Raw genomic sequence first — 16541 nt, forward strand, 5'->3', positions numbered from 1 at the left:
AAATAAAATTCTTATAACTATGTCCATAATTACTTCCATTGATCGAATTATCAGTGATGTTTTATAAGTTTGACATTTTCTGGCAAACACTTTTATTTGAAGAAAACTACTTCTAAATTATCATAAAACTTAAAACATTATTTATACAATGATACTAGTTTAAAGATAACCTGCTTTTTTTTCTTTAATTTTCACGCTACTTTTAAAAATTTCTTTTATATTATAGCCACGATAATTCAGAGACAAATAAATCCATTTAATATTTTCACCTGATGGCGGTGAAAGTGAATAAAGTTTCTATGAATAAAGGAGGTAATTGAATTTAATCACAGTGCGTTTATTCGAAATGAATAGCAAGTTATTAATAGTAAAGTCATTATTTATTATGAAAAAAAAAAGTCATCTGTTATAGATGAAATTTTGAGAAGTGCTTTTGAGACAGAATCATTTGAGTAAACAATTATCGTAAGGATTGCAAAACCAAGTTTCACGAACACCAAGCATTTTGTGTTTACAAAATTTCGTCAAGAATATTACATGGAAAATTAAAATAGAGAGGAAAACAACTAGATTGAATTTTAATTGTTGCTGTTTTGCTTTTAAAATGCGCAAAATTAAAAAAAATATATTAGTAACTTTTTTGTGTAAGAGACAGCCAATTTATCAGTTCCATAACTAACCTATCTTACTTTTGAAAAAATTTATCATTACAAACACACCGCAAATGTATGTATTTAAAAATAATATCCCAATTACTAGAACCCTGTGTTCACAGTAACTTTAAGTTATAAATTGCTCGGCCTATTCTTTTCCCCAAATTAAAAAAAAAAAAAGAAATCGTTACTCTTGCTTTTTTCTGCTTTTCCATGTTGTTTTCTCTGAGCTGCGCTCGCCACGGTTTGGTCAAAAAAATCTTAATAAAAACTAAAAATTTGAATTTTTTTCCTTGAAATTTTAAAGGGAAAAATCGTTAAAAAAATTCTATGTATGCTTCTTAAAATCATGCCAATCACGTCACCAATGGAATAATTTTTTTCACGAAATAAAGAAATATACAGAATAACCAAAGAATACATTTTTTTTTTTTGTTACTCGAATTTTAAAAGATAGTTCTGAGAATATAAGAAATAAGCATGGTAACTCTGAATTGTTTGACACTTGCAAGGTAAAACTCAAATAAAAATAGTACTAAAATTATTAGAAAATGCAGAATTCTGTTTAAGACGATTTCTTATGTTATCTGTTTGTACATCAATAGCAGAAAAAAAGTTTTTAAATGGAACTATCTTCACAAATGATTTCAGCAACATATTACTGCAGGGCAGGATATTTAGAAGCAGAGTACGTGCTATGACTTAATGTACCACTTTGTTCTGAACTACAGTTTGACGATTTAGAATTGAATTTCACAATTTTAAGCGTTCAAAGGTACCGATCTTAATATCGTCGATTAAATGTATCATCCACAAACAATGCATGCAAGCTATATTTAGCTGTGGAACATTGTATTCCTTTGGTGAACACGTGCTTTCGATCGTGCCCCAGAGTTAGTGAATCCAAGGCGTCCCGTCTCACCTGTGCCGGGGTGCCGGGCGCGTGCAGGTGAGTGTGACGTCACTGGTTGACCCGATTCGTACTCTGAGGCAGCACCCAAGTCCGGCAGAGCACTCGCCGACAACTCAGCGCTGCGCAGGTAAGCATACTCATTCCTTTATCTACACTTGTTGATTCACCTGAACTTGAAATGCATTTTCGGAGAAATGTTGTGCTTTTGCGGGATTAATGAGCGATATTTATGTCTGCACTTTTTTGGTGGTCGAGTTTAACTTTTGTAGTGTTCCGGGTGTATTATTGTTCTTTGGATAATGTTAAATAACGGACTTGGTGATATTTTCAACGAAAAGGAAAAAAAGAATCTAAGAGAGTTTGATATTTTCTTATTACCAGAGAAAGTACTTTTCTCTATTTCCACAGCATTCTCTTTTTAAAGAAGTTGTAAATAAATAAGGAGATTTGAATTTTTATCCAAAACGTCTTGGTATAAAAGGCAAGATATTTTTAAGCTTTATCGCATGCATATCGCATCATGCATATGCGCAGTACAGTTTACAAAATTAACATGCTAAAAATAAACTCGAATGAATAGGTAATTTTTGTTAAAAAGTTAGAGAATCGCAAATGATTTAAAATTAAAGACGATATTTGATTCAAGAGATAATGCTAAAAAGAATTCTGGAATTTTCTTTTTCTGCAGCTATTTTAGTCCTATAGTTAGGATCTTAATTTAAAGTAAAGATTGAAAAATTGATTTTGGATTCCAATAATATTCCAGTAATTCTAGTAGAAACAGAACTAAATGATATTTTTTTTTAATGTGCTTTCTCATTTATCTTTTGATAGATTATAAAAAAATATTATTAAAAAAATCGACGCAACCATCAAGTTTAATCATCGGATGCTACTGTATTCAACAAAAGTAGACAAATTCTGAAGAAAATACTTAGTAATTTTTTTTTTTTTTTTGCCATCTCAATTAAAACACGGCCTAGTTAATATAAAGAAATTCGGTTTAATATGTCGGTTCAAAACTTTTTCATTGATTACTTTTTAGAAATTAATCATCTATTGAAAAGCAATCGGTGATTAAATATGCACAAATAGCATTTAGTCAATATTTAAAGCGCGCGCGCGCGCGCACACACACACACACACACACACACACACACACGTACTCACGCATTAATAAACACCAATACTGGTATCAATATTATTTGGACATGTTTTCGTACTGATATCATTATTATCTTACATTACTATATTAGAATGTTTAAAAAAATCAGGATATTCTCAATTAATTAAAATACTAGCGGTTTATAAAGATCAAAATGAGAGACTTATTAAATGTTATTTTTTAACGAATGCAGTTGTTGCTATAGATAAAAAAATAATACAATTAATGCCTTGAAAATGTACGTCAGAAAAATGAGATGTAACTGTTTTTTTATTCATATTTTCATTGATAAAACTTGTAAAATCATATAAAATTAATTATTTAAATGTCATTTTAAAGTTATACTGATTATTAAATATGGCTGCTTTTAAAATATCGCACTGTTTAATATTTTTAATAACTTTTTTTAAAAAGTTAGTTTTCTTAATGTTTCATTATACTTAATTCATTTGAAGTTGCAATATTTTTCGGAAATTAGAGTCCTGCAGGAAGGACATCGTTTACAAATGTCTTGCAAATGTCATTCTTGACTTTAGCATAACTTATTTTGTAAAAGTGAAAAAAATGTGAATATATATATATATATATAAATTTGCTAGGTAAGTTGTAATTAACGTAGAAAAAAAATTTTTGATTCTTAAACCCTGCACACATATTATTGTAATATTGGGTACTTTTTTGTTAGCCGGGTGCAAATGTCGCTAATTGTGAACCAAACGCGAATTTGGCTTAAGAAATTTGGCGGAATTCTACATTATTTGGCGATTTTTTGTTTGCGCTTGGCCAACGGAAAAGTACCAAATATTGATATCTATTTATAATTCCGAGTCCGATAGAGACTGCGTGTATGTGTGGGTTGGACACCTCACACACTCAGATCAACAGCCACCGAATATAACAAGTATATATTTTGGAGGATGAATTTTACGCAACCATAAATTAAAAAAAATATTTATTCAGTGATGTCAATTTTAAGTAAAACGTTTTTCCTATTTTTAATAAGCATCAAAAAATACTTTTAAGTTTATTTTAAAATAATGCATTTCGTTGTTGGTGTGAAACTGAAATCATTTTCATGGTTGCTATAAATATTTCAACCTGGAGTTTTCTTCCATTGATGTTGACGAAACTATGAAGATAGGTTTCTTTTTTTACATGCCGTGTAAGATTCAATTTAAAGTATGTTGTTAAAACTTTGTAATTCTTAAAAGTAAGATTTAACCTAGCCAATCAGCAATTTTTAAAGTGCGTCCATTTTAATACACTCCTGCTCTTTCTTATAATATGTCTAGATATATGATAATATATTATCGTCCTTATATCTTGAAAATTCCTTTTTATTGTAGCAAACGGAATTTTGTTTGAAACAGAGAATTTCCATTGAATTATTCTCTGAGATGCAATGTAAATTAGGAAGCATACTCTATAGTACACATAACGATGCAATTTCAGAGTTGAAATTTTCTTTATTTTACTTTTTGTGCTTCAATTATTATAAAATACATTTTATTTTAGCAAGAAAGTTATTGCATTACCTGAAGTTTAATTACTTCCGCCACAAATTAATGTTGAAATTTTAGGTAAAATGTTAGAAAGGGAAAAGTATAGCAAAATGATATAAGGCTTCTAAATTAATATGAGTTACATGGCTATAAAAATTTAATGTTACAAATTTTTTTTACTGCCGAAATCATTAAGAGCAAGCTTTTCCAAACCTTTAATTGAAAATTTTAGCAACCATTGATCTCGTCAGACCGGCTCTCCCTATAAGTAGTTAGTAAGAAATAAAAGGCGGTAATTCTACTCGAAGGTATAATATTACGCAGAAATCAGACACAATGTGAAAATCGGCTTCATTGTTATATGGATCTATCAAATTTCTCACTCAATATTGTGCTGTTTCTGCTATATGCTTTTAAAATAACTTGTTTATATCTTTTATATTTGAAGGATATATATATATATATATATATATATATATATATATATATATATATATATATATATATATATATATATATATATATATATATATATATATATATATATATATACATAAATTATTAAATTATTATAAGAATGAAAATAACAATTACTTTAAATTAGTGGCTTTCAACCTTTTGATAAATAAGATTTATTCTTCCATTACAAACAAAAGAGAAAAAGCAATAATAGCCAAAAATATTACAACAAAAATGGCTAGTAAAATGCAAACCGTAGGAAAATCTGAGTAAAGAAAAGCACTCAAAACATATGATAAAAGGACAGCAAATGAGAAAAATGCTAGAATTCAAGGAATGCTGAGGAAATAAATAGTGAATCAATATTAAAAGTGAAAACAGAACATAATAAACGAAAAAATAACGCATTCATTTCAGGGATTGATTTCAAGGATGAAATGAATGCGGATCGAAAAAGGAATCATACTATTTTTTGCAAATAATATCAGGCATTTAAATGAAATATTGTCTTCATCCCAAACGTTATATTTAACAGAAGCTATATAGATAGAAAAGCGACATAGAATTTTGTACATGTTATATATATATGCATATTGAATTTGTATTTTTATTAATTATAATTTTTATTTATTTTTCATCACATTTTTGTATCTTGGAATTATGTCGTTTCCCCATCTCCATAGCATTGCTTTAATATAGCTTTGGAATAAATCTCATTTAATTATCCAATATTTCTTAAAAGTCGACCGTTGTACCCGTTCAGAGTCTGGCTTTCTCTTTCAGTGCGAATGTTTCTGATATTTTGAAAAACACCTTTTCACGTTGTGTAAATAAAAGATATTATCAGTGAAATCCGAATAATTACTCTGAAGGTATTGGCAAATGTTCTCAAATGTTAGCAAATATCTTCTAACCTTCCTTCTTGCTTTAATACGCTTGCCCTCAGGTTAGTAATCTCTGTTTAAAAGAACGTAATGTACTTTAGGGTATCTAATATAAATCTGTTCAATCATTGATTCTATATAACAAAGAAAGCAATTTGTCTTAAAAAGTGCCTTCTTATTACAACTAAGAAATTCAGCATAATATTTCGTATTGCAGAAAAACGGATCTGCACTTCACAAACTTATTTCTTGCAATTTTCATTGAGACATTGGGCTTGGCACGTCATATGAGGCCATAAGAAACAATTGTGAGCTTGTAGTAGGATTTCGAGAAAGTGGCTTCATCCTCCTCATCCGGCCGCGATTGAATGCATTGCGAATTTTCGAGAGGTCTCATGCTGTTTCAGAAAGAAATGGGACATCAACTTATTACCTGTAGGCGAACATTGTGAAACTGCATTATACGCTGTTAAGGATAGGTCCAGTAGCGGTTTTAACCCTTTTGCGATTCTAAACAGCCGGCATAATGAAGCCCCTCTCTTAATAAATGGCTGATTTAGCTTCGCATTTCAGCATGTTTTTAACTTAACATATTAATGATAATTTTAAATTAATTTGTTTCTATTTTAAAAAATGTGTGAATATGCATATTTTTTTACACATTTCTAAACAATATTATTTCAAGCAGGTGTTCAGAGCTTGGAACACGGTGATAAAAAGTGAACGTAACGAAATAGATAGGAATCTGATTAAAGTTTTACTATTATCCCAAATTTTTTTCATTCTCAGAATTTATACTTTCGAAATTAATTCAATTATCGAATAGGCTGATAATATTTTTTAATCGATCCCGCAGCACAGTGTTTTTAGGCAGCTGCCTAGTCTATCTAGTCGGGTATCTGCCCCTGGATAAACTATAAAATTGTAAATATATTGATTGGCCTAGCATATATTGCAAAGAAGCCAGAGAGCTGATAATAACACAAATAAATGATCAGCTTATCTGGAAACGGGGGGTGGGGGTGGGGGTGGAATTACAAAATACATGCAATCAGTTTAATAAGAAGGGGAAATACCGTTAATTTCTTCCTTCTTTAAATGTCTTACCTCAAAACTAAGAATCGACCTCCAAAATTTTTTGATTTCCTTTTCTGATGCCCGATGTGGCTCTACAGGGACGGAAACAATGTTTTCTCGGAGAATAATTCTGAGTTTTCATTGCAATTACTTTCATTGCAAATACTATAAGTGACCCTGTTTAGAGTGATATGACTTTCCAACTCAACATTTTGTAATCAAGAACCGAAATTCTAAGATAAGCATTCAATTTCTTTTATTCAGCTTTAAATATTTGTTGAAAAAGTCAATTTAACATTTCTTTATCTCTCCTGTGTTTGAAGAATTTAAGATTAAATAAAATACGACTTCGGAAAAGTCCTAACGTTTATCCTGTCTCTCGATTGCGTAGAGTCAGCAAAATTCTGGTATCTGAATTAAACTTTAATCTGTAGCGTAACTTAATGTTAAAAGCAATCTCAGATAATCCTAATGTAGAAGCTTAGATTTCATTTCGTGATTGGGAATGACTCATGCGGCGTTCTTCCAAGCAGTCGAAAGATATATATAATTTCGAAGATGCAACATTCATGGTAACAAAACTGGGAATGAAAACATAATTTGATGACGAAACTGCCCCCGGCACTTACACGAATTATTTGGGTACGTTCATTATGTGCGTACATCATAATTATAGTTTCATCTCAAAACAAGACGAGGAGCTTATTTTCAAATCTTTGCGAATGAAAAGCTTCTTTCAAAAAATCAATTTTTCTATAATTAGACCTCCATTTTTCATCACAATTTGAATCCACTCCTGTCAGATGTTTTTTGTTGAATTTTACTCCACTATCAGCAAATTTTCGGATTATTAAAACCAAATGTAATTTAAACTATAATCATCTGTTTTTACGAGTCATTTCATTTTTGTATTTTGGGTTTCAATTTATTTATCTTCTTTGGCCTTCTTTCGTCTTTTTTTCTTTCGCAATCGCTCCTTAAAAATATGAATAATTATCATATAATAATGAAAATAATATATTAAACAATTGATAAAATTAATATTATCAAATCAAAATGATGCTTTTGAAAAGATAAAATAATGCATGAAAATTAGGATTATTTCTTACGAAGAATTCTCAAAGGACAATAAATTAAAGCAAAACAAATTCAGAATTTAATATGGCAATATATTCGTTTTATACAATTTTATCAATCAATTTCAGAAAAACTAGGTGTTTGACATTTAGAATTTACTGACCGATCCCCTATTTCGTTTATGGTCTACTAGAGAGTCTGGTTGTAGGGCAATGATAGGACATGCGATCAGCTGTGCCAAACAAACACGAAGGGAAGGGACAGAGACCGGGCCATTCGCACTTACACGCACCAAACAAATCACAAGCGCTGAAATCATGAGTTCAGAGTCTCTACTGGGCATTGCACTCAAATACGACTTTCTAACTCAAATCTAAACAGAAAATAGTACGTATGTTGCGTGATTAATTGTTCAAGCATTGAATAACTGTATATTTCTGCAGAGCACTTGAATAATCTTCTTATAAGGGACAAAACCAGAAGGAAGGGGGAAGAAAACACTAGTTTTCCCCTCACTTAGAGAAAAAAAATTATACCTTATAAAAATTTTAAACTAAACATACATGGTGATGAATTCAAAATGCCGATTTCAAATGGCGATGTTAATGTAACTAATCTAAAAGAAATCACTGTTTATTTTTCTTTGCTTTGTTTAGATGGTGTTCTGAAACTGTGTTTTTGTAAACATTTTCATACAAGCATACATAAAAAAAATCTGTAGATTTTTAGCTCTTCCCCAAAATTGTAAGCGATTTAAAAAAAAAACAAAAAAACATTAAGATAATCTTACTGAAAATGAAGGGTAATGATAGAATAAGAGTAATTTATCATTTATTTATGCGTTTATCAAATTACACGGCTTAGATCATGATGCAGAATACATTATGCAAATGTAACAAAACTAAGTGATGAAAATCATTTTTGGCTTTAATTACGTCAAACGGAATTAGCTAAAGGAATTCGTGCTGTGATCTTAAGAATACATTACTTTTTAACAGTAAATTGTAGCGATGCTTTTTCTTGTCTTTTATAGATTTGAGTTTGTCTTTTTTATGTGTTGAAGTAAATCAAACCGGTACCATTCGTTTTCTTTTATATTATATATGATTGTAAATTAAAAGTGGATGTAAACAATTTTATGTACTTTTATAATTTACATGATTAGAATCCGTTAAATTCTATTTCTTGTCAAGCAGTATAAAAGGAAAATTTCATCGAAAATTACATACATACTCAATTTTTACATTTCAGAATTCTGTAATAATTATAATTAAGCGCAAAAGAAAATAATTTAAACCTCAGAAACTTATAGCCTCAAACTTACTAAACTCTAAAGTGATGCCAATTCAAATTTTGTTAATGATGTTAAGAGCAAACGATAGTTAAACGATTTTCAATGTCATCAATATTGCCACCCGCAGTAGAAAAAAATTGTCCATTTTATTCAATAGGGAAATTTCTATTTTGTGCATGGTGCTTTCAGATTAGATATACATTAGACATTCAGAATATGTATATTAGTTATTTTAAGTTAACTGAATGAATATATATGACATATAAAAAAGATATGATTTCATAGGTCTCATTTCTTTCTTTTTTCACTTAAAATAAATTATATATTTCAGTTATATATATATTAAACTGAATTTTTATATATAATATTAAAAATATATTCGAGCGTTGTTCAAAAAACTGCGCTCACATATTATAATTGAAATAAATATTTATTCAGTTGAAACTAAATAGCATGAAGGCTTATCTTTGATAATTGTAGGAGATGCTTAAAGATTGTTAATTAAATTTTTTTATTTAAATTTATTTTAGTAGGATTATGAATATTGAATTAAGTAAACAAATACACAAACTTTCTAAATTTTAAATAATTACTTATTGTGAACTTTTAGATGTTTCTTAGGAAAAAAAAACGCTTTGAGGAACCCAAATTTTTATTTAAAATTGGTATTTGAAGGATACTTAAAATCGCATGGAAATTTTGGATGTGGAATCTTATGTAGAAGCTTCATTTTCAACGTAGCCTTCTTTACTTTAATATGGTTTATTTTCATACGGTCTTGCAAAACTTTTTAAATTGTTACAGCTTAATTACATTCTGATAGTTTATTTAGAACTTCATAGCATACATTTTATTAAAAATAACTAATTTTTTAAAACAAAAAAAAAGGTTTTTTTTCCTATTTAAATAGATGGAAAATTATTTTAAAATAACACTAAAGATGTGTTGCTTCATCAATGCCATCGATGAAAAGAGATGCACTGAAATCATTACCCGGATTTTCACCTTTTCGTACGAAAATAACAACAAAAAAAAAAAAAAAAAAAGACTCTGGCATGGTATGACTTATGAATGCTATAATTTGCTGAATGAAACCAAATATATTTATGACCCCTAAATAAGAAAGAATAAAAGGTCGCTTAATCAAAAACAAAAGCAATTCTTATAATATTTGTGAAGTAAAGTTTATTAAAAAGAGTTTTGCTTCCGGTAGGTAAAATTTACTTTAAATTATACTAAAAATCACCATAATACGAATTTTCATATTCCGATAGAAATATTGGAAAACAATAATCGTTTATGAGAAATTTTTCCCCCACTGAGTTTAAAAATGATATAATTAAAAAATAAAACATCCTTATTATTTGAGCTTGTCATTGATGGAGTTGAAAATTTCTGCCTGGACGAAATGGTACTGTTTCCATGACTTTAAAGAAAAAGTCGATTTATTTCCGATTTTCATTTATATATCTTCTTGGGGATTACAACATAATTTTATAATTATTAAGTGTTCGAATATGGTTACTTCTTGCTTGTATTTTCATATTTAAGTAACATATACAAATTAATTTTGTTAAAAGCAGAATTTTTACTTCAAATTTTTAACAAAAAAAATGGATTTGTTTGCCAAAACGGAGAGAGGGGAGTTTTCTGCGAAACGTTTTTTAGTCCTGGTGTCTCCTCTATCACCACTAATCCCCGCCCACATTCCTCACTGCGAAGTTTCTCATTCCCCACAAGCTGACCTACTTTCGCACCCTTATTGGCTCCCCAATTCCATGGAACCTAAGAGAAAACTAAGCCGATAAAATTACTTTTTTTTGTACCGTCTGAGAAAATATGAGTTGATAACGAACGCTTGCACGAGTCTCACATTTTTTCCAAGATTCATAAATATTTTTTTTATCATTCGTAAAAACTGTCCGAACTTATTATGTAGGGAAATAAAATGTCTGGATAAAAAAAAAATCGTTATGTTAAGGAGAGTGACTTTGCTTTAATCCGACAATCTGTTTTTCTTCAAAAAAACTATGAAATAACTTGAAAAAAAAATTTTTTTTCAATCTGAAACAGAACATCACTTCATACCCTTAACCTAGAATCAGAATAGCTGATTTCTAAAATGCCTGGGTACATATGGAGAGTCTTTTTATTTTTATGCGTTAAAAACATCACATGCACGGCATCTAAGGAAAAAAAAATCCTCTTAAAATTATAAATATAAATATAAGCCCATTAAAAATTATTCTGCACGTAATAATTATTTACACACATTCATTTTAATGAAACAAAAATCTGTAAACATTAATAATAAACCAATAGACAGGCCCGGGAAGAAATTTAGAATTAATAACGACGATTATAATGATATTATGCAGGATTTACATTCTTTTTAAATAAATAAATCGCGAAGCATTTTTAAGACAATGAGAGAAGAAAAGCGTTTCTGTTACGTATGAGCACACATAAAAATCGTTTTCAAAGGTCCAAGAGTGATTAATTAATGTATTTGAATGATTAAGCGGTGGGGAATTAAATTTTGTTATGAATGTTTCAGTTCGAGACAAAAAAAAAAAGTCAATCAGGATCAGAAAAAATCAAAAATCAGGATTCTTTTATCTCATCGGGGACGGCTGCTCATTATTTTTTTTTTATATATATTTTATTCCTGAAGCATTCAATACCGAAAAAGTTTGAAACTTCATCTCATAACTAATTACAACATTTTTTCTTCATTCCATGGCAAATATATGGGAAATAATAATAAAATGTGTAAATAAATAAATGGAGGAAAAGAAAATTTGAGAAAATTCGAAATAATTAATAACTTTAGAAAAAATTGGGTTGTTTTGATTTTACTATTTTTTCTTTAGGTTGATTGATCTATTTAGGTAATATTAGAAGGTGACGATATTCCTTATTTACTAAAAAGGACGAAGGAGTATACTTCAGAAGTTAATGTTTCTAAAAATTGAATCAAGTTGAATGTCTCTTTTTTTCAAATTTGAACTATTTATTAATAAGTAAAAATGGAATAGTCTGAAACATTTGATCCAAATTCAGAATACGTATTCAATTTTGGGTTTTGAATTCAAATTCTGGAATCTCTTTTCTATTCAGGACTAAGAATCGAGATCAAGACAATACCATCTATTCTAAAAAATCATTTAAAAAAAAAAATCATGTACAGCAAAAGTTTAGATTAAAAAATTATTTTTGTCTAACTATTAAAAATATAAATGTATTTAATATTAATGCCATCCATTATGCATTGATAAAGTAAAATTGGGACAAACACAGGACGCTTCGTTCAGTCCAGGGCCAACAATGAAATTTCGGTATTATCCTGGCTAATACGGGATGTCGAGTCACATTGGCAATGATGCAAAGGCAACGAATTCTCTCCTTGAAACAGTCATATGGTTTGTTTTATATCCATCGTTTATAAATCATTTGAATAAAAAATGCTTTCGTTGCGCCCATATTCACGCATTTTAAATAAAATGCTGATATCTGACGAGATTTATTTTAGCATGTGATGAGAAAAAATGAAATGCAAGATGTCATTGGCTTCATAGTTTCTGCAAAGTTAGCCTACGCGTTTTAGAAAAGCGTAGGAACTAAGAAAAAAAGAAAGAAAAAGAATATCCGGACTATTTTCTTCCTCTGCATACATATACCACTAAGAAAACGTTCTAGAATAAAATAAAATAAAACAATATATATAATTATTTCAATAAAATATCATTTAATGATTAATTGATTCATTTGAATTTGAGTTTTACGCTTGTAGAATACTAATTTATTCTTTAATTGGCACGAGGCACGCTTTGCTTAAGCGTGCCTCATTTTAATATTCCTCAGAAGTATCTGATTTCTCTCATTATTTTTTCAGTTCACTTTCTGCGTGAGAAAGTTCATAGAGTTTAACAAATAAACAAAATTACAATAATAAATGCTTTTCATTTCAACAATTGTTTTTCGGAATTTTAATGAAAAAGCTCATTTTGCCTGACTATATCTTTGCCACGGTCATAAAGATTCATAAAAAAAAGGATAGGTAATGTAATATTGCTAGGTTAATGGAAATAGAATAATATTACTATATTGCCAATAGCAGAATAGTGCATATTACAACAGAGAGAAAAAAAATAATTTCTTGAGTATCAAATTATAATAGTGCTCAAAAGTTTCAACAAAATTATTAGTTTCATGTCATCTTCAAATTTCAGGTCAGTTTGTTTGATGTCATCAAAATGAAGAAGAGTGCTCAAAGAAAACTTTTGATTTTTATAGCTCTTTCCAACGCAAAACATAAATTTTATATGAAATTTCCTTTAAGTAGCTCATAATATTTGCTACGATTCTGCATCATTTTGTCGTTCTTCACAGATTTCAAAAGGGTTTATGAAATGACCCAGGAAAAGTGGCTACCATTCGAAATATACCTAAACATTTTAAAGTTGTTTTATATTAATGCTTTAAATCATTCTGAATTAGTTAAATACACTTACTCAAATTCATATTTCCAATCCATTTTTTTTAAAATTTTGAGAACAAAATTAGCTGATCCGTTGTAGCCATCTCTGTTTCCTTGCTCGTTCTCCTTTCAAGCAGATTGCGTAAGCAGTCTGAAGCATCTTTCACAGCGTGAGAAATTTTAAAGAATCGAATGCAAGTTGAATTTTATCTTGTTATACTGACTAAATAGTCTAAAATTTAAAAACAGTATTAATCATCACTGCTATCATCTTCAGAAAACGTACACATTTCCATAAATCAGCATTTTTCAATGAGTGATTTGAAAAATATTGATGATCTTGAAATGAGTTTTGAAAAGTCATAACCACAACTTTCTGGTAGAAGATACGATACAATTAGATGCAATCAGAAAACAATTACATTTTATGAATCTTGGGTTTGTTATTGCAAAATATCCCCAAGTGTAAGGAGGAAAGATGCAAAAATGGAGCTAACTCGAATGCGTTTTACAACTTTCACTTAATATTGCCATGATTAATGTGAGAAAAATGCAAAACTCTGAGGAAACAATCAATGTCCTGAACTGCATTTCAGATAAGTCTTCTGATTGCATCACGGCACCCATTTTTGCAGTGGATGACGATCTGTCAGTATGCTGATGTCTGAAATTCAGACAGCGAACTTTGTTGACTAAAATGTGAATAAACATCATTATATTATTTTCTACCAGTGCAGTCAAGCTGAATGCTCATTGTTTCAGCCTGAAGTCATTATTATGCTTTCTTTTGTATAAGAAGACATGAAAACGATTAAGTAAAATCTTTCTAAATTGCATTTGACTTTATCAAACGAATATGAATGAAAGTTATTCATAAATCAGCATTTTAAAATTGTCATATGATGTTGTAAACAATAATTTTTGCATATCCGTTTTCAAAAAATAATGTGTTTTTGTTTTCGGTTTTTACTTTCTCAAGTACGAAGTCTAGAGAAAGTATTGTAATCTTGAAAAAAATAAATAAATAAGAATTCGAAATCCAGATTTGGACGAATATCCATGTTTTAGATCTCCCTGAGTTTGAAAACATAATTTTGGAAAATGTATGTCTGCCCGTCTGTCTGACAAAGATATATGTAGGTATATGGTCTTTACATCATGACAAAGGTATATGGTCTTTACATCATATTTGTAGATTTCTCAAATTTTAAGCAAACTCCATTTCAAGAAAGTCTATTGGTACGTCTTCGAATATAACTTAACATGATAACTATAAAACGAAGAAAGCTAGAGGAATGAAATTCTGCAGACAGATTTAATACCTGTACTATAGCCACCTATAAAATGAGGGGCCAAACTGGTTAACGGGTTGATGGTCTGTCAGTATGGACTATCAAAAGCATGTAAGCGCGATACTTCAAAAGCGCAGTGACTTAAACAAATCAAATTTAGCATGTGAGTTTGTGTTAGCATCAGCAGTTCTGTATCAATATTTTGATTGTGAAAAAAGCATTTAGAAACCTTGCATATTAGAAAATGTGCGGGAGTTTTGTTGTGACGCTGGTTTAATGATGTATTTGTACGATGTGAATGTTTTTGATCATATTTTTTATAAATAATAAGGAAATCGATTCCTTGATTTTCAAAAATTCGAAGACATTCACAAGACATTCATAAGTACAGTAATGTTGTACTTATGAAAGCTACGTTTACTTTTATTGCCATACTTATGGTTCTGATATATAATTTATAATGTAATGCTATCGATAGTTTTAAATCAAATGTTTGAAAAATCTTTTATTTGATTTTAAAAATTAGATAAACATCTAAGAGAACGAATGAAGCTATGATAAGGCGTTATTGGACAGGTATAGTTATTTTAATCTGCAATGAATGAAGATGTTTCATCTAGATATATTATATTCAGTTGTTGCCGGCGTCTTGGATTAAGGGTAGCGCGTCTTCCCGTGATTTGGAGGTCCCGCATTCTTGTCCTGGTTCGAACTTCATAGATGCACAATGCAACTTGTTGCTCTTCTTTCCTACTTTTTTAGCGGTAACAAATAAATTAATCATTGAATTCAAAATTAAGAAACGATGCATTTTAATATAAAACTAAAAATTTATTCTTATGAGTAGGTAATTACATATAAATAACCCAAAAGTTATTTAAATATTATTGACTTACAATTCCAAAATTCATTGGGACATTTTTTTTTATATTAAAATACTTAAGATTAAAATTGGTATGGAAAAAAGAGTTCTAAACACAAAAAGATGTTGCCTTTGTAATAATTTTCAGTTCAAAGAACTTTGATACAGTCCGGCCAGTTAGAATTAAAATATCCTGCTTAAAGCATTATAGAGAAGAAACCTAATGACCATAAGATTATCCAATTTGTGTAATAGTATTACACAAAACGGGAAGACAAATGACTTAAAAGTTGAAAAACAAACAAAAACAAAACCAAGTGAAGATAAAGCCCTGAAAACATTCCTTTGAATTATTAAGATGCATATATATTGCGAATCCTAAAAAAATACAGGCGCTTTTAATAATTATAAATCTTGAATATTAAACTTAGGGAAGCACCCTGACAATATTTAGCTGGCATCAACAAAAGAGGGCTTCGCTTCGATCACATCCTTTTAAAACAATAAAAATGCATTTGAATACATTGAAAAAATATTTTTGTTCGTCGACCCCATTTACTGATCATGCTTTATATTATATATATTTTACTGGTAGTAATACTTGAAATAATACTTAAAATTTTCAGCATCGATCAAGGAATGGTTCCAAGCTTCCAAAAGATTGATACGCTTCGATCAGGACGATGTCGAAAACGTATAATGACACCATTGCATGTTGCTGAACATGTTACAGCCACCGAACATGAGAAAACCAGATTGAAATAAGGAATGAATCAGTCATTCTCTAACCATAACAAAATAACTGGGTTTGTCTTATGCAACAGTTAAAAAAGTTTGTGAAGCAATTTAGGAAGTAAAATACGCCTTCTGTCGCATCATCTTC

At 29.4% G+C, this 16541-nt stretch overlaps 1 protein-coding gene across 1 annotated transcript in view; it reads left to right on the forward strand.

Annotated features, from left to right (window-relative positions):
* Nucleotides 1–1661: 1661 nt before the first annotated feature.
* LOC129990133 (twitchin-like) overlaps nt 1662–16541 on the forward strand; it is a 111337-nt gene continuing 96457 nt past the window's right edge. Inside the window, exon 1 of the mRNA XM_056098128.1 lies at nt 1662–1693. The gene's annotated coding sequence lies outside the window, so the exon portion shown is untranslated. The remainder of the gene's footprint in view (nt 1694–16541) is intronic.

This window comes from Argiope bruennichi, chromosome 2 (genome assembly GCF_947563725.1).
Source record: "Argiope bruennichi chromosome 2, qqArgBrue1.1, whole genome shotgun sequence".
NCBI classification, from domain to species: Eukaryota; Metazoa; Arthropoda; class Arachnida; order Araneae; family Araneidae; genus Argiope; species Argiope bruennichi.